The 22,012-nt window shown below is 37.9% G+C and overlaps 1 long non-coding RNA gene across 4 annotated transcripts in view; it reads left to right on the top strand.

Moving 5' to 3' along the window:
* LOC131513845 (uncharacterized) overlaps positions 1-22,012 on the top strand; it is a 110,104-nt gene that overhangs the window by 54,824 nt on the left and 33,268 nt on the right. For all 4 annotated transcript variants that reach the window (XR_009262829.1, XR_009262827.1, XR_009262828.1 and 1 more), the window contains one exon: positions 15,245-15,324. This is a non-coding gene — a long non-coding RNA (uncharacterized LOC131513845). The remainder of the gene's footprint in view (positions 1-15,244; positions 15,325-22,012) is intronic.

The raw sequence follows: 22,012 nt of genomic DNA, 5'->3' as shown, positions 1-22,012 counted from the left end.
TCATTAAGTTTTCATCTCTAGTAGATTCAACTTTCTTCACCCATAAAACACACAGATGCAGAAGTAGAAGAGGGATACCCAACCACTCTTTGGACTTATTGCATCCTAGAGATGGATGGACTGGCCCTAGATGGCCTGCTAAGAGCCTGAGAGTTTATTGTATTCGAATCTCCATGCAGGTGTGCTTTAGCATTACCATGGAAACATCTCAACAGTCAAATAACAAGATGGTAATTAAAGATAGGATAGAATAAAACGGTCAGAGTTTCTACTGGAATAGAAGGGCAGAAGAGGCAGAGGAAGGAGACAGCAAGAAGAGGGGGTCAAAAAGAGGCAGAGTCACTCATATTAAAGTCTAGTATCAGGACCTAGAGTTTGAGTGTTACACGTTTTCAACCTAGTTGATGCTTATCCAGTCAATTACTATGATGCCTCCTAAACTGAGTTCTGATTTCTACATTTTAGCTTCTTGACTTGCTGCAGTGTTAAGATGTCAACTAGTACCTGGGGCTCAAACAGTGAGGCTTAACTGATTGGGTTTCTGCTGGCTCTAAGTCTGAATTCACTGGTCTGACTGCCGGAATACTATTGAAAGAACAATAACAACTGGGGGGGAGGTGGGGGGAGTCAACATAAACCCTCGTGTCTGAGTGAGGCCTACAAATCCTCACTTCACTTAAAGGCAAGTGTGTTTTCCTCCTAGGATTACTTACCCCAAGCAAGGGCATCTCTTCTTGCCCCTAATTTGAGAATAAATCCTATCTAATGCTGAAAATACCCAATATTCAATAGCTAAGTAGTCTCACAACTATCAACATCTTTGGTTACAAAACTATCTACACACCTAGATCCTGAGTTCCTGGAAAGGAGGTCCCCAATGTTATTTATCTTTGATTCCTGAGCAATTGCACATTGCATATGTATAGTTAGGTAGAAGTTTGTAAGTATTTATTAAACGATTAAATCAGAGGAGACAGGGAGAATATCTCTTTGTGGTTGAAGTGGTTTATTGTAAAGTTTGCCAGTTTGTCCGAAGCAACTAGGAGGCCTCAGAGAAGACATTTCTACCTGGAGTCTGGGGTGATTTCTGAGAATTCTGAAATGTAGTTGGGCACATACTTTTACCCCCACCTCCTCCAACAGTTTATTTCCAAATGTTCCTGACTGGTTGGTTGGAAAAAAAAAAGTTATTAGGTTCAAGAGTTGTTTTAAGGGTGGGGTATTTAAAAACCCAGATGAAAGCATTTGAAAATTAAGACAGCTATTGCAATATCTCTAACAGTCAATGTTCCTATTAGTAATGAATTTGAAACACATCTTTGGTGCCATATCTTAAACTGTGGGTCCTGAATGGTAAGTGTATTCTAGGTGGACTGGGAGGGGCTCTGTTTACATGACCTCTGTCCCTGCTGCTGTGTTTTCCTTTTCAATGTACCAACATTCCTGGATTTTGTGAGATTCTTCTTGCTTCTTTGAAGACTACTAGCTAGTTATTAGACAGTTACCTTTTTTTCTCAAGATGAAGAATAACCTTATGCAGAATCACTGTGACACCTTGTGGGCATGGCTGGGGATTGCATCCCAGCCTTCATTTGTTCTAAATGATAGCCCTGGACCCTTCCTGTCACTGTCCCCTTCCACTTTCTCTTAATGTCATTCCCTGAAGAGCAAACATTCTAGGATAGAAGTATCTGAAACTGGTATTGTTAAAAACAAGACAACGGGCCACAAATTAAGTCATGTTAAGCTCTATGTCGCCAAAGCCAGACCCAATACTTAATTACAGTTTTGTTTTCTCCCCAGAATGGAATCTTGAATCAGTCAATCACGAGCTACCTGGTCAGCACTAGTGAAGTTAATTTGCCTGATAAACCCGCGCTTGATGGAATGATTTTCTTGTCTTGCTCCTTTATGCCTACAAAAGTGTTTCATTTTGTACGGCTCCTTGGAGCTCCTTTCTATCTGTTGGATAGGACGCTGCTCCATTTGTGAATCACTGAATAAAGTCAGTAAGATCTTTAGAGTTTATTCAGTTGGATTTTGTTTTTTAAATAGTATTCTTGATTCTGTGTGACAAAGCAACTATTAACTTACTTTTGCCTTTTTAAAATTTTTTTTTAACATTTATTCATTTTTTTTTTTTAACGTTTTTTTTTTTTTTTTTTTTTTTTTATTTATTTTTGGGACAGAGAGAGACAGAGCATGAACGGGGGAGGGGCAGAGAGAGAGGGAGACACAGAATCGGAAACAGGCTCCAGGCTCCGAGCCATCAGCCCAGAGCCTGACGCGGGGCTCGAACTCACGGACCGCGAGATCGTGACCTGGCTGAAGTCGGACGCTTAACCGACTGCGCCACCCAGGCGCCCCATTTATTCATTTTTTTGAGGGACAGAGAGTGAGTGAGCAGGAGAGGGGCAGAGAGAGACAGACAGACAGACAGACAGACTCCGAAGCAAGCTCCAGACTCCGAGCCGTCAGCACAAAGCCCAACACAGGGCTTGAACCCACAAATCACGATATCATGACCTGAGCAGAAGTTGGCTGCTTAACAGACTGAGCAACCCAGGCACCCCAATTTGCTTCTGTCTTGAGTTGAGCTTAAAAAAAAAATCTCCACCCTGTGGACCCAGATGGAAATGGCACGAAGAGGATTGGCTTCCCACTGGTGTTGGTGCCAACTCCTTGTGAGCTCTCTCTCCACTCCTGTGGTGACACTACACCAGGAGGCAACTGGCGGTTATGGTTCTTCTACAGCAAATACACTTTTTTCCCCCAGAGATAGATTTCCATGGAAACCAAACCCAGAGAGAACATTCTGGAGAGGCAGGGTGTGGCAAAAACCACAAGAGGGGTGAGAGGAGAAGGCACTTATGTCAGGATTACATTAGAAATATGTGTAAAAATATAGTCAGAGGCAGCTGAAAGCATGTAAAGTTTTAAAATATTTTTAAATGTTTCTATTTAAAGGGAGCTGAAGACCCTAGAAAAATCAGAAGCCCATACGTAGAACACCTATTGTATGCAAGGTATGATGCAGAGTGGTGGGAAGGATCAGGTGTCCGCCCTTAGGGAATTTGCAGCCTCAATGCACACAGATAATCACACCAAACAATAGCACCATTCAATAGCCAGATGAATGGGACCCACAGAAGTGGGCAAGAGGCAGGAATGACTCTTACTCTAGGCCAATCCTGATTACTTTTCAAGGTCAGTCTCTTAAAATAAGCAGTGAGAAGGGGCACCTGGGTGGCTCAGTCTGTTGAGCATCTGACTTTTGATATCAGCTCAGATCATTGATCCCAGAGTTGTGGGATCAAGCCTCGCGTCAGGTTTTGTGCTGAGAATGGAGCCTACTTAAGATTCTCTCCCCCCCCCCACTACCCCTCTCTCTGCCCCTCTTCCCTGCATGTATGTGCTCTCCTTCTCTAAAATAAAAACATCAATAAAAATAACAAACAGTGAGAGGAACAAAGCCATACAAGGGTGAATGTCAGGGAACTCAATCTGCAGTCCTGGTTCTCAACAATGGTCAAAGGAGGGGTTTTCAAACATAGGGCATGAGTTTACAGTACTGGTGAGTGTCCAAGAGAAAGACACAGTTCGATGACTTGTGGGAGAGGACAGAATTTACAATGTTGGCTACCCATGCGAATCACCTGGGGAGTTTTAAAAAATACTGATGCCTGCCTCACCTGGGAGATTCTGATGAACTTGGTTTGGGAAGGAGAGAAGAGCCTATGCACTGGGAATTTAAACATTTTTCTCAAATGATTCTAAGGTGCAGCCAAGTTTTAGAAGCACTGGAAGATCCTATTCTTAGTACTTGTGTCCTCCAGATACTGCTACACAAATGCTCAGGAGCACACACAGGCATGTGCCCATGCTTACTCCTGCTCTTATAATTTGCAGCTTTGCAGAAAATGAATTCAGTATTAAATGCAACGGGATAGAGACTTCAGAATACCCAAATTCAGCAGGCACATGATTACCTGCTTACTGTGCTAATGAGGTGGGATGTGGTCTGGGGTCTGGATGCAATGGATCAGGAGAAGGGCTTATGGCAAGTGATTGCTCTAATATGTGCCTCTGACCCTTGACATCCTTTCCTTCAGCCAGCTGTGATCCTGACCCCATGCCAGTATTAATTAGCAAGTGATGTATCTATGCCTAGGGTTGGAACAATATACCGTGTTTTTCAGTGTCAGTTATAACACAGTACATGCCCCTGACACCCCCTTTCTCTGTCAGTGTCCCTGTGGCTTCTTCTCTGTGCATGCTGTTTATACCTAGGCTTTTCCTTCCAAATCTCTGTTAAAAAGAAAAATCAAGAGTGTAACAGAACAAGAAGTGGTTTTATTTTCTGGTAACAGTAAACTATTGCCTACATAGGAGTATTGTACTTATTTCACATTTTCCAGTGGTAAAACACCTGCCACCACACATAACACACTACTAGGTTTCCTGTATTTGAATGATAGTTTGTTGTCGTTGGTGAGGAATTCCTTATTTGGTATAATTTTAGAAATGTTAAGAAAATCCTTCTTTCCCCTTACAAATCAAAGTTAACTATTCTGGAAGAGCAGCCTGGTGGTAGGCAGAATGGAATGGACGAGAAAGTTGTTGCAATAAGACTGCAGCAGGGATAGAGGATGGGGTGGGGTGGGGGAGGGGAGGGCATTGATTAAAAGATCCTATGCTGGAGAAGCAGCAGAAGAAATAGACTTTGGTTGTTGGTTCATGAGACATTCTGAGGGAAGACTTTATGGGATAGGGCACTTTTAGAAAAGAAGGTGAGGGAAAAGCCTGGATGATCAAGGATTTCAAATTCATGTGGAAGAAAGAATGGCGACCTTGTTTATAGACTCTGGGGAGGCAGGAGGAGACGGTGGTTGGGAGCTGACTGATTTGGTTTCATAGATACTGGACTTTGAGTGTTGGTGGGAGTCCTCATGGGAATGTTCAACAAGCAGTTGGAGCTAAAGAGAAAGTTGAGAACCAGAGACGCAGATTTACTGCCTTAGATGTGCTAGTAAAGTAACGGGAGTGTTAGAAATTGGAACAGAATGGTTAAAAAGGAAAAAGGAAATAATGCCAGAATGTTGGAAGAATTCTATTATTTATGGTATCTGAACCGGAAAATGCCCCATTGAAGATCCAGGCACAGGATGAGAATGGAAACCAGAACATGGCCCAAGTCAGGGAAGGAGAGCTTCTCAAGCTGTTCATGGTCAATCCTGAGAGATGCCACAGTGAGGTGAAGTAGGATAGCAATGGCTTTCAGGATAACAACCCTTATTTCTCTTGCTCTCTACATCTCTCATCTTCTTTCATCTTCTTTTCCTTTAGGTTCTAGACCACTTTTCTCTGGTTTTCTTCTAGATCTTTGTCCACTCCTTTTCCATCCCCTGGTTTCCTTTCCTTCTTGCACTCTTGCCCTAAGTATTGATTCTCTTGCCACGGTTCCATTGCCAGCCCTCTTCTTTCTCAAGCCACACACTCTTCTCTATGACAGTAACCACTGTAACCACCATCCAGGTCAAGGAATGGGACCTTGGCAGCCACATTTTCCTGATAAGCCTCAAAACTCTCACTATAAGTAACCACTCTCTGATCTTTACATTTCCACTTACTTTTCTTTATAATTTTATCACCCGCGTACTATCACTCTACACTATAGTTTAGGTCTGCCTGTTTATTTCAGAATGTGTCTCCTAAGTCTATTTTAATTCCTGGATGTCCCCATAGTTGGTTTGGATCTTCACTGAGGGGCATATAGTGTCTAAGGTCTCTCTGTGTTGTTAACAGCCACCAATAATCAATGCCCAGATTCTTTGCTTCTTTCGATATTGCAAAATGGTGATAGTTCAATCCATCATTTCTTCTTTATTTATTAGCTGGAATGCTTGTAAAAAGAGAAACTTTCCCTCATTTGCTAGTTGATTACCCAGTGGTAGAATTTTCAAGAAAAAATTGGGGGGGGCAAAATGATAGCTTGAAATCTTCCCTTTATTTACTGATTTTTAAAATTGTCAGTTCTGTAGCCTCCTCCAGAGGCAACTGATTAGGGTTAGGGTACTTTGGGGGGGGGGTGGTTACAATTTATAAACTCAGGTATCAAATGATATTTGGTGTCTTTTGGTGTGTTTTAACTGACAACAACAATTATCTTTATTGATGGTCAAATTTTTCTATCTTTGGTCAGTGGGAGTCTTTTTAAGTCGGTTCCTGCATTCTTTACCCAACCCTAAGGGTCTTCCGTAGCTTTCTTGCTATATGTCGTGATTTTGCAGGCTCATCTTGTGCATTTGCTGCACCATGCTCGGAAGCAGCCATTCCTCCAAGACCACAAGGTGGAAACAAGATGATGCTCATTGCTACCGGTTACGTCATCATTTCAGGGCTTTTCAATGGACAGAACTAGGGTATTTGAAGATTAAAAAAATACCTCATGAGTTTATGACATTACTTCCTTTTCAAATTCAGGAGTACAGGATGATTAACCTCTTCCATTTAACATTTATATCCATTCGTTCCCAAACCAAGAATCCTGGTTCTCAGGGACACACTGATGATAGAATTAGATATTACAAGGTCATTAATTTGCTTTTGCCAAAACATTTTCAGAATAACAATCCCAACACTTTACCAAGGTGGTAAAGGCTTACCAAGAAAGCAAGAAAAATTAAACATTTTTTGACATATGCCTTCCTCCTTTTTCACAGTCATATTACAATCTGCATTATCAGAGCACAGAGATCTTTTATACTTTAGCTCTCTTATCTTTCATTTAAATATATTGTACATTTAAAGCTTTTAAAAAAATATTTATTTTAGGTAATCTCTACACTCAATGTGGGGTTTAAACCCACAACTCTGAGACCAAGAGTCACACACTTCACTGAGTGAGCCAGTCAGGCACCCCTAAATATATTGTACATTTAAACTATACATTCAAATATATGTTTATTGTACATTTAAATATATATTTAGTACTCAATATATATTTAAGTATATATTTAATGCTCACTGCCAGCATTTAAGCTGATGTCTCTCCAAGGCATTTTGGTTGATTAAAGTTCTTTCTCTAGTAAATTCTAAAGAAGGACTCCTGAGAACAATATTCTCTTAGTTCCTGCGTGCTGGTGACAATTTGCTGCCTTTTTACCTGAAAATAAGCTTTACCTGGATGTAAAGTCCATGGCTCACATTTTCTTCCTTCAGGTACTTTAAATATGTTACTTCATTTTCTTCTAGAAAAAAGTATTGCTATCAAAAAGTCTGATGGTAATCACATTTTCATTCCCTTTTATGTAACTTATTTTTACCTAGATAACAAAAAAAATTTTTCTTTTTCTTTAAAGTTTAATAATACATAGTTTTTAGTATTTGTTCTGTTTTCTTGCTTTAATTTTCTTTTGCTGAGGCTCCTACTATTCATTTATTGCATTTTCTTTGCCTGTCTTCTGTATTGTCACTTCCCACCTAATCCAATTTATCTTTACCTTCATTATTTTTAATGTTCTATTTCCATATCTGTTGTTTTGTGTGCTCTTGTATTCTTTCTAATTTAGTTTTCACTTCTGAAATGATTTTCCTTTTTTTTAAAAAAATGTTTATTTATCTTGAGAGAGAGAGAGAGAGAGAGAGAGAGAATGGGGTTGGGAGGAGGCAGAGAGAGAGAGGGAGAGAGAGAGTCCCAAGTAGGTTCTGTGCTGTCAGCACAGGTCCCAGTCCAGGGCTCAATCCCATGAACCATGAGACCATCACCTGAGCTGAAGTCAAGAGTCAGATGCTTAACCAACTGAGCCACCCAGGTGCCCCTGAAATAATTATTCTATATCTCTAATTCTTTGAAAGTTCCATCACTTTCTGAGATTTCTAGTTCATATATGTATTTTCCTTCCATATAATTTACTGTTTTTGATGACTTTTTTGCTTAATTTTGAAATATTATGTTATATTTTTCTTCTGTCTTTGTGGGATTCTTTCTGCTTCTTGTGGGATGTTATTCTGCTTCTTTATCTCTTTGATCTCAATCTTTTCTATTGAACATGTTAACGTGAAATTAGTTTTCCTGAACTTTTAGAATAAGCTGGGTTCAAGAGAGATTTCCTGAATTCACAGACCTCCCTTTCTTATTGATTTACATTGTGTTAAAAAATATGGCAATTTGCTTCCTTATATTTCCTGGTCCCATATGCATTTTCTTCTTCCTTTGTGTCAGTTGCCCTGCTCAATTTGGAGTCTGTTTTCAACAGTTCCTCCTCAGTGTGGGACACTTGGAAGGGAGTTTTGGCTATTTTGTTTTGAGGAGAGTTCATAGTCCATTTCAGCCCTTGCCCACCTTCCTCAGGACCCTTCCAACTCATATGTTATTGGGATGTGCAAACCCCTTACAGTTTCACCTGCTGTTCTCCACTTTGGCTTGCTGAGCTTTTCTAAGTGGCCACTGATGGTTATTTTGGAGTTCCTGGGGCCATCAGATGCCCTATTGCTTCCTTCAACTTCCTCTGGTATAGATGCTAATGCCATGCAGATCTTGTAGCTGCCAGGATTTGTGTGCACCTTTTGGATTTAGAAATCTCTGGAACATCTTGTCAACCAACTTATATTGTAGATATTGGCAATGGGCCTTTGTTTTGCCATCCTAGTTTCTCTTATTACTTTTATGGAGGAGTCTGAGGAAGTTAAAAATATGCTACCACCACTGCCATCTTTCACATCCCCATTTCCTAAATGGTAACTTCCCTCAGACCTCAGTCTTTGATCATCTATTGCTTTTATATGCATATTTTTAAGTAAACTCATTACAGCCTTTGTTTTTACCTTTATGCTCTCAACTTCTAGACCCACATCTCTGGTCTCAATCTTTCCCTTGTGCTTCAGTCCTTTATTTTCTGCTGCCACTTGGCACCCTTACTTGGATGTCCCATGACACCTTAAACATTCATCCTTTTTATTGTATTTCCTCCATATTCTCATACCTGTTTCTCTTTGCTTGGGAAAAATATTTTGTGGAAAGGATTTACTTTCTGACCAATTCAATGTTGTTGGCAAGAGATTCTCTCATTGTCCTCAGATCTCTGGAACAGAAATTACTTGTGATATTGGTCTGGAGAACACAAATAAGCATCATTGAAGTAGGATGCTTTCAAAGAAGTTGCTTAATTTGCCTTCCTTTCTTTTGTCAATGTAATATTTAAAAGTTTTATGACATTTTTTATTTTGTGGGCTTTATATATTTATATATTTTTTATTATCAAAATAATACAGGTTTATTATAGAAAATTTGAAAAAAAATAGAGAAGGCTCACAATCCCACCACCCAAAGATAATCACTATTAACATTCTGGATTTTTACCTTATTTTTCTGTTGGATATGTATTCATTACTTACAGTTTTTGGCGAGTGTTTTTCTATGTCATTTAGTAATCTTTGAAAGCATAAATTTTTAATGATAGTGTTAGTATTCCATTATATGGATGCACTACCATTTATTTATATTGTAACTGGCATTTAAGCTGTTTTTCAGCCATTTTGCTATTATAATAAATAGCACTGTGATAAACATGATTGCATATTAAATTTCATGTATCTCTGATTATTGTCCTTGAGGATTAATTTCTAGAAGTGAAACTGTTGAACCAAAATACATACTACTACATTTTTCTCTAAGAATTGAACACCAATTTAGTATCCTACTATCAGTGCATAAAATTAAAAATTTCTTCATGTCGCTATTAAAAAGTCTTTGCCAATCTAATAGACCACAAAAGGATTTCATTGTTATTTTAATTTGAATTTGCTAGATTACTAGGATGGTTCAATATCTTGTCATATCCATAATAGCCATATGTATTTCTTTTGGTATTACCTCTCTGCACATGATTATAATGGGTGGGAAGAGCCTATTCTAAGTGTCCACATATTACAATCCTTGAAGGACTTCTTCATCTGCAGTCCCTATGTCACCATCAAAATGATTTATTGAAACACTATTATGAATGAGAATACACTTTGCTAATTATTTATACACACACACACACACACACACACACACACACACACATATATAATCTCCAGTAGGATTTTAATATGGGTGTTTAACATGTTCCTTTTAAATAACAAGATTATTTAAAATATTGTTAAATAACCAATAACCACCAATGGAGAATACCAGGTCTCCCTCACACCTGCTGATAATAGTAATAACCATTGCTTATTCTACACTTGCTAAGCACTTTACAAACAGTGCCTCATTTAACACAGCTTCATAAAGTAGGCATTTGTTTCTGTGTTTTACATGACTAAGTGAGCCTTAGACATCCCAGGCACATTGGCCAAAGTCACATAGCTATTGGGTGATAAAATTGGAACTGCAGCTCACTTCAAAGCTGGTTTTAAAGTCCACCTTCTGAACCATTAAGCTCTGGGACTTTTCCCCACTCAGTGGTTTGTAACCCTGCTGCACATTAAGATCACTGGAGAACTTTTAGAAAGTACTGGTGCCACATCACATAATACAAACAAATTGCATCAGAATCTCTGGGGGTGGTGCCCAATCATTTGTATGTTATAAAGGCTTCCTAAGTAATTGTAATGTGAAGCCAGGGTTGAGAGCCACTGCTAGTAATTATTAACCAGTGTAGCTAAGGGAATAGTCTTAATTTGTCAAGTTCTAATTCTCAATGTTCCATGCTATTCATATCCCAACTGTATGTTGGAACAAATCCCTTTCTCTCAACTCAATTCAGTGTTCTTTAACTCCCCCCCCCTTTCCACACACACACACACACACACACACACACAAACACACAGGCACACACATGCTCTAGCTCAGAATCTGTGTTCATACAAATGGTATTAGGGATGCCAGACCCAAATTGGAGTATATTCTCTAGACATTAAGGTCAAACAAAGGTAGAACATCACTTGACAAAACACTGCAATGGATGAAGCCAGGAAAAATTATTTGAAAGGGAAATCCTAGGAGAGGCTGAATCAAAAGTTTGGCAGAGAGTTTTCCATCCAAAGAAGCAAGTCAGAAAGAGATAATCTGGGGATGAGGCATCCAGGGAAGGAGATCAGATGCTTTGAAAGAGGGATTTTTATAGAGCACTGGTAATATTGGATATGAGAAGAAAGGCAGCCACCAACTCAGAGGTCACAGAGTGGTGGCTCACAGATGTGCTTTGTTTGACTTTCACTGACATTTAAAAAAAAATGGCGTCAAAGTCAACGCTAGGAGGTTGCCCATATGAATTGAGAGTCTAGCTTTAAAACCATCTGAAGACTTGGCAACTTGAGGCCATTGTTCTCACATGGCAGCAATGAGTGGCCCTGGGACGCCCCTGCCCACCTTCAGTGGAATAAGGAGTGTCATTCCCCAGCCCCAACAGGGCTCATGGACACTTACGTAGACAATGTGACTGCCAATACCGACATGTTAGCATTTGTGGCTTCTGATTTAAAGTTCCAAACCAACCTGGACACCAAGCAGTCACTGAACATTTTAGGTAGCCTCTGCTCCCCTCTAAATAGCTCTATAAGATGTTATGGCTCCCTGTTTCATTAGTTAATGGGACTGGCTGTACGGTGCTGCGACTCCTTATCTCTCTGATTCATTTAAGTGCTGCCTTCTGCCCTGGTGTGTTCTCTCCTGCTTGTGATCTCCTTCCATCCGTCTGTGGTCCCTTCCTGTTGGAGTCTGAGCAGGGGATCTGTCCCTCGTGTGCCACATCCTGAAACTTCCCGCGTCGCTGCCCCCTCCCTCTTGTAGCAACAAAGACTGAAGCATGCTCACACCCCCAGGGCTACCCCAGCATCTCTTTTGCATTTTCTTAACTGCTTTTCCTAGTACTTTTAGATAGGTGAATTCCTACAGAAAGTCCAATGAACTTATTCCTTTCAAGAATTAGCTTTGTATTTTTTTTTCTTTTTCTTACTTCCTCTTTCTTTCTTTCTTTCTTTCTTTCTTTCTTTCTTTCTTTCTTTCTTTTCTTTTCTTTTCTTTTCTTTTCTTTTCTTTCCTTCTCTTTTCTTTTCTTTTCTTTTCTTTTCTTTTCTTTTCTTTTCTTTTCTTTTCTTTTCTTTTCTTTTCTTTCTTCTGAGTTGGCCTGATCTCTTTTCCTGAAGGTTTGTTTCTGTATTTTTTTTTTTTTAAGGACATAATAATCAAGTTCTTTTAATTTGGCTGTCCAGTTTAGGGAGAGGTCTGAATGTTCTGAACTTTGTACTCCTGGCAAGCTCTGTCCTCCCTAAATGGCAATGGAAAGAAGATCAGATATTTTCATGAAATAGAGTGTTTCCTCCGGGGAGAGCAGGATAGCCTCGGAGTCTCCGCTTGCTGCAAAAATAAATATGCGATCAAAGAAATAAACACACCAATAAAAACATAAATCCCAGTGAAACTTGTTGCCATTTATAGGTTGAAAAGGCTACATTCTTACAACCATGTGCTTAAGGTTTATTTTATTCAGTTATGAATTCTAAGTGTTGAGGAAAAAATACCCCAAACTTGGATAGAAAATAAAAGGATGACCATGTCCCTTTGTCGTCATACTCAAGGGGAGTGGGACCTTCGTTTCACTTACTATTTACAATCGCTGAGGGCTCAGATTCTGTGAAATCAGATGTTAGCCTGTAGATTTATAAGGTGGAAGTGATTTTTGTCCAGTAGAGATGCACATGATTTTTCTCGTTTAGAAAAGATAGTGACAAACATTATGGTTTTATTGCCCTAGTAACCTGTTTTATATCTAACTTAACAATCTGATTACAGCATTATTTCCTTCAATGCCTGTATTCATTTGTTCAATGTCTCGGATTCACTTTCTACCAGCTTTACAATTCTGCTAGTTGCTTCATAAATCAGTAAAGCAAATTTTTGAAGTGTGTTCATTCAATACTTGTATGAGAATCATGTTTTTAACTTAAAAAAATTATACTTTGACTCTAGCCTCATCCTAGAAAAATTTTTAGATGGCCCCAACCTCCTGTTCACATATGGAGCTTCTAGCTTCTTTCCTTCACTGCTGCTGTGGGCTGCGGGCTGGCTGCATCAGGCAAAACTTTGGAAGTGCTTTTGCAGTTAATGTAGAAGATTAACACTTTATTGAGGGAGAGATAACTGAGCAATTAGCTTCAGTTTAGGGGAAGAAAAACCAGACGAGGTGATTCACTGATAAAGCAAATGCCATTTAATGATGCCTCTGCTCATCACAAACATGACCTCCATTGCTGTCATGGTGACCATGTCTGCCCTGGTGAGCGGGATATTTGCTGTATCTCTCTTTTGGCACAGAGGTCTTTCTGAGCTTGTCTTTACTCTATTCCATTTCCACACACCATAGACCCTGAGAGGAGGAAACTCAGAAGACCATCTGGCCTATGCCACTAGAGGGTATCCCCAAGGCTCTCTAATAAAGATGTTCCTGAAAGATTGGGTATAAATTCAATTTAACAAAAAGCTTATTTCAAATGACCTGAGATGTTTGCTTTATTGTAGACAGAATGAATTATTTAATAATTGTAAGTAAATCACCGTGTAGCTGTATTTGAAAATGGTGTTAGGTTCTGTTTAAATATCATTAAATGTATTATTTAAGAAAAAAAAAATTGTCTCTTCTAAATATGGGGATAGGTTTGGAAAGTGAAACAGTAATGAATTACCTTGTAGATAATATAGTAAAACGTGAAAATGCTTTACAAGCCATGTCATGTTATATTTTCACACATGTTATTTATTATATCGATACTGTCATTAAGCATAACCTGAAGGTCCTCAATTTTACAAATAACAGAGGGAGTCACCATTTTTTGGTATCCAAACAAAATAACTTAAATCTATAGCCCATATTTGGCTCTAGTAAGTCTAGCCTCCTCCTAAACATTTCTGAGTATTCCCAGAGAGTGTGGATCAACTGCCAACCCCAGTTATCAGCTTGTTCTAGACCACTTCTGGCTGTTGAACTGGCTTTCTCCCTGGTTTCCTCCCTATACCTCTTTATTGCCTTCTGTCTTTCTGTGGCCTAGCTGAACTGCCTGCATGATCACACCTTCCTTTATTTCCCAAGAAAATGCTAAAATAAATCTGACTAATTTAGTAGTTACTAAAGGTTGGCTGAAACCATTGGAGGAGAATGGAGCATAAATAAACTACAGAATTGGAAATAACTCAGAATACTCTCCCCTCAGGCCCTGTGTCTCACCATATATGTGGAGTCTACTTTTCCCAGCCAGGGTCATTTCTATTATGTTTTTTTCCCCCTTTTCCAAAGAGAGCTGAAAACCAATTAAAAGTAGATCTTACTCCACCTCACCGGAACTAGCCTTTTATATTACCATAAAGAAAACTTTAGTTCATTTTACTGGGCCTCCCCATTTTAGCCAATACCTTGAGTCTTACCTTTAATACCCAACAGCCCTCTGAAGATTTGTTCCCCTAACCAAAAGACTGCTCCCACTTTTGGGAGCACTCCTCCCCCTCCTGCAAGGAATATGGAAGTTGCTGTAGCCATTTTTTCTGCCATTTATGCTAAGAAGATCACCTGAATAGAGAAAATACATTGCCAAGAGTAGGAAGACTTTAAGCCAACTTTTAGAATATACGACAGTACTTCCTAAATTATTTGATTTTTGTATATTAATCATGTGTCTAATAACCTTGCTAAATTCACCCATTATTGTGAGTGTGTAGATTATTTTGAATATTTTATGTAGACAAACAAGATTTTCAAATGAGAGTTTTACATTTTTATCTGGAAACTTTCTATCTATAATTTATTTTTCTAGCCACATTACAGAGACTAGCCACGAGGACAAAGTTGACAGAAGTGACAATTGTGAACAACCTTGTCTGGTTCAGTCTGAAAGTCAGGGGCAAGTGTTTGATATTTTGACTTCATGTATATTGTTTGCAGAAGGTTTTTGGGTCATCCCTTTATCATATTAAGGAAGTGCCCTTCTAGTTCTAGTCCACTGAGGGTTTTTTTTTTTAAATTATGAATGAGTATGGAACTTTATCAAATACTTTTATTGAATCTACAAAGTTTATTATATATCTATCCTTTATTCTGTTAATGTGGTGAATCGTATGGGTTGATTTTGAATGCTATAAATCAATCTTATGTTCCTGGGATAAACCACACTTGCTGGATTTGATTTGTTGTTTTGTTTTGAATTTTTACACCTTATTCTGACAGAAATCAGCCTATAATTTTCTTTCTTGTAATATCTTTGACAGATCATGTTCCAAGGGCCTCATGAAACAAGTTGGAAAGTGGTGCTTCATCCCCTGTTCTCTGTAGAGTGTGTATAAGAGAGGTATGATATCTTCCTTAAACATGTGGAAGAATTTACCAGTGATACCATCTGAGACTAGAGTTTTCTTTGTGGATAGGTGTTAAACTATAGATTCAATTACTTTGACATATATAGGACCACTTAAATTTTCTTTTGTGTATGTGTGTGTGGCTGTTTCAGTAAGTTGTGCTTTTCAGGGAATCTGTCCATTTCATGTAAGTGGTCAAATGTATTGGCATAAAGTTTTTCATAATACCCTTTTATTAAATTTTTAGTATATATTGAATTTTGATACTCACAGTTTATATTCTCTTTATCTTTTTCTCTTTTTCTCGATAAGTCTTGCTAGGAGCCATCAATTTTATTAAATTTTTCCAAAGAACTTACTTTTGACTTTGTGAATTTTCTCCCTTGCTCATCTGCTTTCTATTTCATTGCTTCTTGCTCTTATCTTTATCATTTCTTCCCTTTATTTTATTTGTGTTTACTTTCCAATATTCTTCTAGCATCTTTTATGGACATTTGCATGCTTGATTTTCAATCTTTCTTCTTTTCCATAAGCTGTGGCACACATGGAGGTTGTGACTTGGATAACCCTTCAACAAAGAACATGCCCAGTCGCTCTGAGTATGGTCCTCAGATAGCTGCCAGCTGTTATCTCCCTCAGGGTCTACTTTGGTTTTTAAGCCAAGGTCATGGTCTTCTTGGAGAAACCTCCTGGCCAATGTCTGAGCAAAGCAGTGGTAACAGTACATGCTATTCTTAGGGTAGTTCTCAGCCAGTGATTAAAATAGATGGTGGGATAAGGCCCTAACCATTTATACCTAATACAGAACTCTTCTGACATTTTTGTTTTTCCTCTGGTGCTTCATTTGGAGTGCAGAGACTTGGGGTTGAACTGCCATTGTGGTCTGATGCAGGATCACCTCCTGACCTACAGGAAGTTATGGAGATGCTAACAAAACATGGAACAAAATAGCTGGTACCCAACAAAGATATATGTATTATGATCTCTTGTCATTTCTGGGTATTTTCTAATGACCTTTAAAAAAACTTCATTTCTACTTAAATTTCATATTTTGTGTGGTTTTAATCCTTTGAAATTTGTTAAGACTTGCTTTATGGCCTGGCATGCAGTCCATCTTGATCAATGCCTCATGTGCTCTTGAAAAGAATCCATAGTCTATAGTTGTTGAATTTTGTGTACCACATGAGTCAATTTGATCAACTTGGTTAATTGTATTGTTTAAATTTACTATATTCTTGCTGACATTTTTACTCATTTGGTCTATCAGGCACTAACAGTATTAAAATCCCTAATTATTCTACCCAAATACCTGCACATTGATGTTTATAGCACCTTTATTTAAAATTTACAAAACTTTGAAGCAATAAAGATGTCCTTTAGTATGTGAATGAATAAATTGTGGTACATCTAGACAACAGAATATTATTCAGTGCTAAAAAGAAATGAGCTATTGAGCCATGAAAAAACATGAAGGAAACTTAAATGTGTATTACTAAGTGAAAGAAACCAATCTGAAAAGGCTGTATACTATATGATCTCAAATATATGACATTCTGGGAAAGGCAAAACAATGGAGATAGTAAAAACAAACAAAAACAAACAATGGAGCAGTGGTTTCTAGGAGTTAGAGGGGAGGGAGGGATAAATGGATGCAGCAAAGAGGATTTTGGGGACCGTGAAACTCTCCTGTATGATACTATAATGGTAGATGCATGCCATTATACATTTGTCCAAACATGCAGAATGTGAACCAAGAGTGAATTCTTAGTTAAGTTAATTATGGGCTTTAGGTGATAATGATGCATTAATTAAGGTTTATTGACTGTAACAAATGTATCACTCTGTGGAGGGGAGGAGGATTTTGATAATGAATGTGTTATGAATGTGTGGGGCAAGGGGGTCTGTTGGAAATCTCTGTACCTTCCCTTCAATTTTGCTGTGAATCTAAAACTTCTCTGAGAAATAATGTCTATTAAAAAAAGTCAAGGGAGGGAGTGTTGGCTGGGAGGGGGTTTTATGGGAGCTTCTGTGGTATAATGTTCTTTTTGTTCAAGTGGGTGTGTTCTGTGTGTAAATCCATTAAACTGTATACTCATGAAAACAATTCTCAATTATGATTGGAAAAGAAAATCTATTTTTCTTTTTATCTCTGTCTTTGCTTTTTATATTTTGAAGCTAAATGTTAGATGTATATTACTTTATGATTTCTGTGTTGTCCCATTGAATTTATCTTTTTATCATTATGAAATGTCCCTCTTTATCTAGTAATTCTTCTTGCCCTAAGTATTACTTTTTCTAATATCAACGTAACCTCTCCAGCTTCCCTTTGGTTAGTGTTTTCATGGTATATATTTTTTATCCTTTTGTTTCCAGTTTTGTAAATAGCATGTAATTGTGTCTAGTTTATATCATTCATTTATAATTTAAGTACATTATGGTCATCAAATTTGGGCTGTATGATACAATCCTTTTTTATTTAACTTTTTTTAGTTTATTTATTTATTTTGGGGGAGAGGGAGAGGGAGAGAGAGAGAGAGAGAGGGAGACAGACAGACAGGGAGACAGGGGAGGGCCAGAGGGAGAGAATCCCAAGAAGGCTCTGCACTGTCAGGGCAAACCCTGATGTGGGTTTTGAGCTCACAAATAGTGAGATCATGACCTGAGCTAAAATCAAGAGTTGGACGTTTAACCCACTGAGCTACCCAGATGCCCCTGATACCAATTCTTTAAAATGCATTGAAGTCAAACATGTGATAAACTTTCATACATGGTTCATGTGTATTTGAATATTATGTGTTGTCCATTTGAACAATGGACATTATTTATTGTGCTGTTCCAGTATTGTAAAGCTTTTCTGACTGTATTGTTTGTTTCCTTAATTTACCAAGTACTAAGAGAAAAGTAAAATTTCCAACTATAAATGTGGACTTGTCAGTTTCTCTTTGTAAATCGATCATTTTCTACTTCATATACTTTGAGGCTGGTTGTGTTATTAACAGCATATTAACAGCATACAAATTTAGAATTATGGTTAATTGTCATTTTCAAATGACATTCTGTGTTGCTAGTAATGTCTTTTGCCTGAAAGTGTGTATTTTGTTATATTGATATAATCACTCAGATTTTTTGTTTGTGTTTATTTGATTTATTGTTTTCCATACTTGACTTTCAAGTATTTGTATTTGTACATTATTTACCCTTCTTTTCAATAATATAGTGATCTTGAAATGCATTAATCCTAATCACCTCCATACCAAATCTTATACTAGTTTTCCAGTATTTTACTTTTAGCCTATTTTCCAACTTTTTATAATTATTGTGTGACAGTCAATGTTTGTTTGAATTTACCTACATGTTCACAAGAATCTTTACTCACGATTCCTCCCTGGATTTTATTTTTATTTTTATTTTTTTTTAATTTTTTTTAACGTTTATTTATTTTTGAGACAGAGAGAGACAGAGCATGAACGGGGGAGGGTCAGAGAGAAGGAGACACAGAATCTGAAACAGGCTCCAGGCTCTGAGCTGTCAGCACAGAGCCCGACGCGGGGCTCGAACTCACGGACTGCGAGATCGTGACCTGAGCCAAAGTCGGCAGCCTAACCGACTGAGCCACCCAGGCGCCCCTCCTCCCTGGATTTTAGACCTTCTATCTGTAATCACATTTATTCTACCTGAAGTACATCCTTTAGAATTTAATTTACTGAGAATGTTTGTGTGACAAACCTTTAATTTTTGTTTGTTGCAATAATTTGTTTTCCCTCTTCTTTGAAAGTTAGTCTTTCTGGTTATAGAATTCTTTATTGGTAATTATTTTCTTTCAGCTTATTGAAAATATTTATTCTATTATTTTCTAATTTCCATTGTGACTATGAGAGGTGAGCAGTCAGTCAAATTGTTATTTATTTGTTGACATCTTTGACTTCCTTTTAAGATCTCCTTTTTAAAAAAATTTTTAATGTTTATTTATTTTTGTGGGAGACAGACAGAGTGTGAGCAGGGGAGAGTCAGAGAGAGAGGGAGACACAGAATCCAAAGCAGGCTCCAGGCTCTGAGCTGTCAGTACAGAGCCTGACACAGGGTTTGAACCCACGAACCGTGAGATCAAAACCTGAGCTGAGACCAAGAGTCAGATGTTTAAGCAACTGAGCCACCCAGGCACCCCAGAACTGTTCATTTTTATTAGAAATTTGTCTGTGGAGATTCTTTGAGGCCTGGGTCGAAGTTGAAGCCTTGGATTTTTCTTGCCAATCACCATTGAACAATACCAACCAATGACCACCTCAGGTTAACTTTTCTTTTTGAGGTTTTTCAGACTGCATAGGTAACAGAAACCCAAATCCACATGAAGCCCCATTTGTGGTTATGAATTCCCAGGGGGTTACTTTAATTTTTCTCCTTCTAACCCTAGGATTGAGAGTCAGTTTCCCTGCTGTGCCTTCTGCACAGGGAGGCTTTCACTGTGAGTCTAAGCTTTTTATGAGAATCTCCATTTCAGTCTCTATCTGGGGTGTGCTCTAGACTTTACCTTCTGCCCCCTGTATCTGGTGTAGTCCTTAAACCACGAGCTCAAAAATTCCAGGTTTTGCCAAAACTTTCCAGGCTTTGGCACTCCGAGTTCCTGGTTTCACTTGACTTTGGAGACTGGCATGTACTTTACACATGCTTCCTGTTCAAAAAGGATTTTTAAAAGATTTCTTACCCACTATATGAGTTATTTTATTTGGGTGAGTTATTCAGGGTATCCAGTCTGCCATACTGCTGGAAAAAGAGATTTCTCACAATATATGATTTTCTGTTACAAACTCTTATCTTTTTAGCATATATCTCTTTGCTGAATATGTTGCAGTCATAAATATTTAATCATTAAACTTTATCATTACTGGGGGATTTTTTTCTGAATACTTTAAAATTTCTACTTTTAATTTACTGTCAGCTTTCTTTCTCCATCTTAACCCTATAATATAAAACAGGCAATTGAAAAATGACTCTCTGAAAAACTGTGCAGTCAGCCTGGTATGATTAGATGTCAGGACAGTGAAGTGGCTTAATTTTTTTGCTGCATAATCATCTTGAGTTCTTTGCCTCTGAATTGAGAACTTGGAGGTCAGAGGTGATTTATTTTCTTATTTACACTATAAAGTGAAGGAGAAAACCATTCTATACTTTGATGGGAATGTTTGTGAGAGATATAGTCTGTCAAAAATCAACTAGGTATGTGGGAATTAGAAATGAGTCTGGAATGGCTATAGACAGGTTATTTCAGCCAGTTTAATAGAATCCAAGAAAGTATGTTCAAGCGGAAGAAGGTTGCCTTTCTCCAGATCTACTGAGCATTATTCTGGGATCAGTCTCAGGTGATGGCTCAGGAAGACACACACATATTCATGGGCACACATGCACATACACACACCCACATGCCTACACAGGCATACACACTAGAAACACACACATGTAATTAAGTAGTTATATAAGTGGGAGGATTCTGGAAAGTGAATCATTGGATTTTGTTTTTTATTTTATCCTTTTGCCCTAATTCTCAAAGTAGTGTTTGTAAGGAAAGTATTGGAAGGTCCAGAAGAATAACCCATAATGCTATTGCTTTTTTTTTTGATATGAAATTTATTGTCATATTGGTTTCCATACAACACCCAGTGCTTATCCCAACAGGTGCCCTCCTCAATGCCCATCACTCACTTTCCCCTCCCTCCCACCCCCCATCAACCCTCAGTTTATTCTCAGTCTTTAGGAGTCTCTTATGGTTTGGCTACCTCCCTCTCTAACTTTTTTCCCCTTCTCCTCCCCCATGGTCTTCTGTCAAGTTTCTCAAGATTCACATAGGAGTGAAAACATATGGTATCTGTCTTTCTCTGTATGACTTATTTCACTTAGCAGAACACTCTCCAGTTCCATCCACGTTGCTACAAAAGGCCATATTTCTTTCTTTCTCATTGCCAAGTAGTATTCCATTGTATATATAAACCATAACTTCTTTATCCATTCATCAGTTGATGGAAATTTAGTCTCTTTCCATAATTTGGCTATTGTTGAAAGTGCTGCTATAAACATTGGGGTACAAGTGCCCCTATGCATTAGCACTCCTGTATCCCTTGCATAAATAGCAGTGCTATTACTGGGTCATAGGGTAGATCTATTTTTAATTTTTTAAAATATTAAATAAATTTTAATAAATTTATTTATTTAAATTTATATATAATATATAATATTATTTATTTATATATTAATAATATATAATATATATAATATATAATATATAAATTATTTATTTATTTATTAATATTTAATAAATAAATATTAATATTAAAATATTAAATAAAACCTCCACACTGTTTCCCAGAGCGGCTGCACCTGTTTGCATTCCCACCAACAGTGCAAGAGGGTTCCCATTTCTCCACATCCACTCCAGCATCTATAGTCTCCTGATTTGTTCATTTTAGCCACACTGACTGGCGTGAGGTGATATCTGAGTGTGGTTTTGATTTGTATTTTCCTGATGAGGAGTGACATTGAACATCTTTTCATGTGCCTATTGGCCATCTGGATGTCTTCTTTTTTTTTTTAACTTTATTTTTTATTTTTAAAAATTTACATCCAAATTAGTTAGCATATAGTGAAGCAATTATTTCAGGAGTAGATTCCTTAATGCCCCTTACCCATTTA

Source organism: Neofelis nebulosa, chromosome 6 (genome assembly GCF_028018385.1).
Source record: "Neofelis nebulosa isolate mNeoNeb1 chromosome 6, mNeoNeb1.pri, whole genome shotgun sequence".
Taxonomy (NCBI): Eukaryota; Metazoa; Chordata; class Mammalia; order Carnivora; family Felidae; genus Neofelis; species Neofelis nebulosa.
The sequence above is the reverse complement of the archived record's forward strand: the minus strand, read 5'-3'. Positions and strand labels throughout refer to the sequence as shown.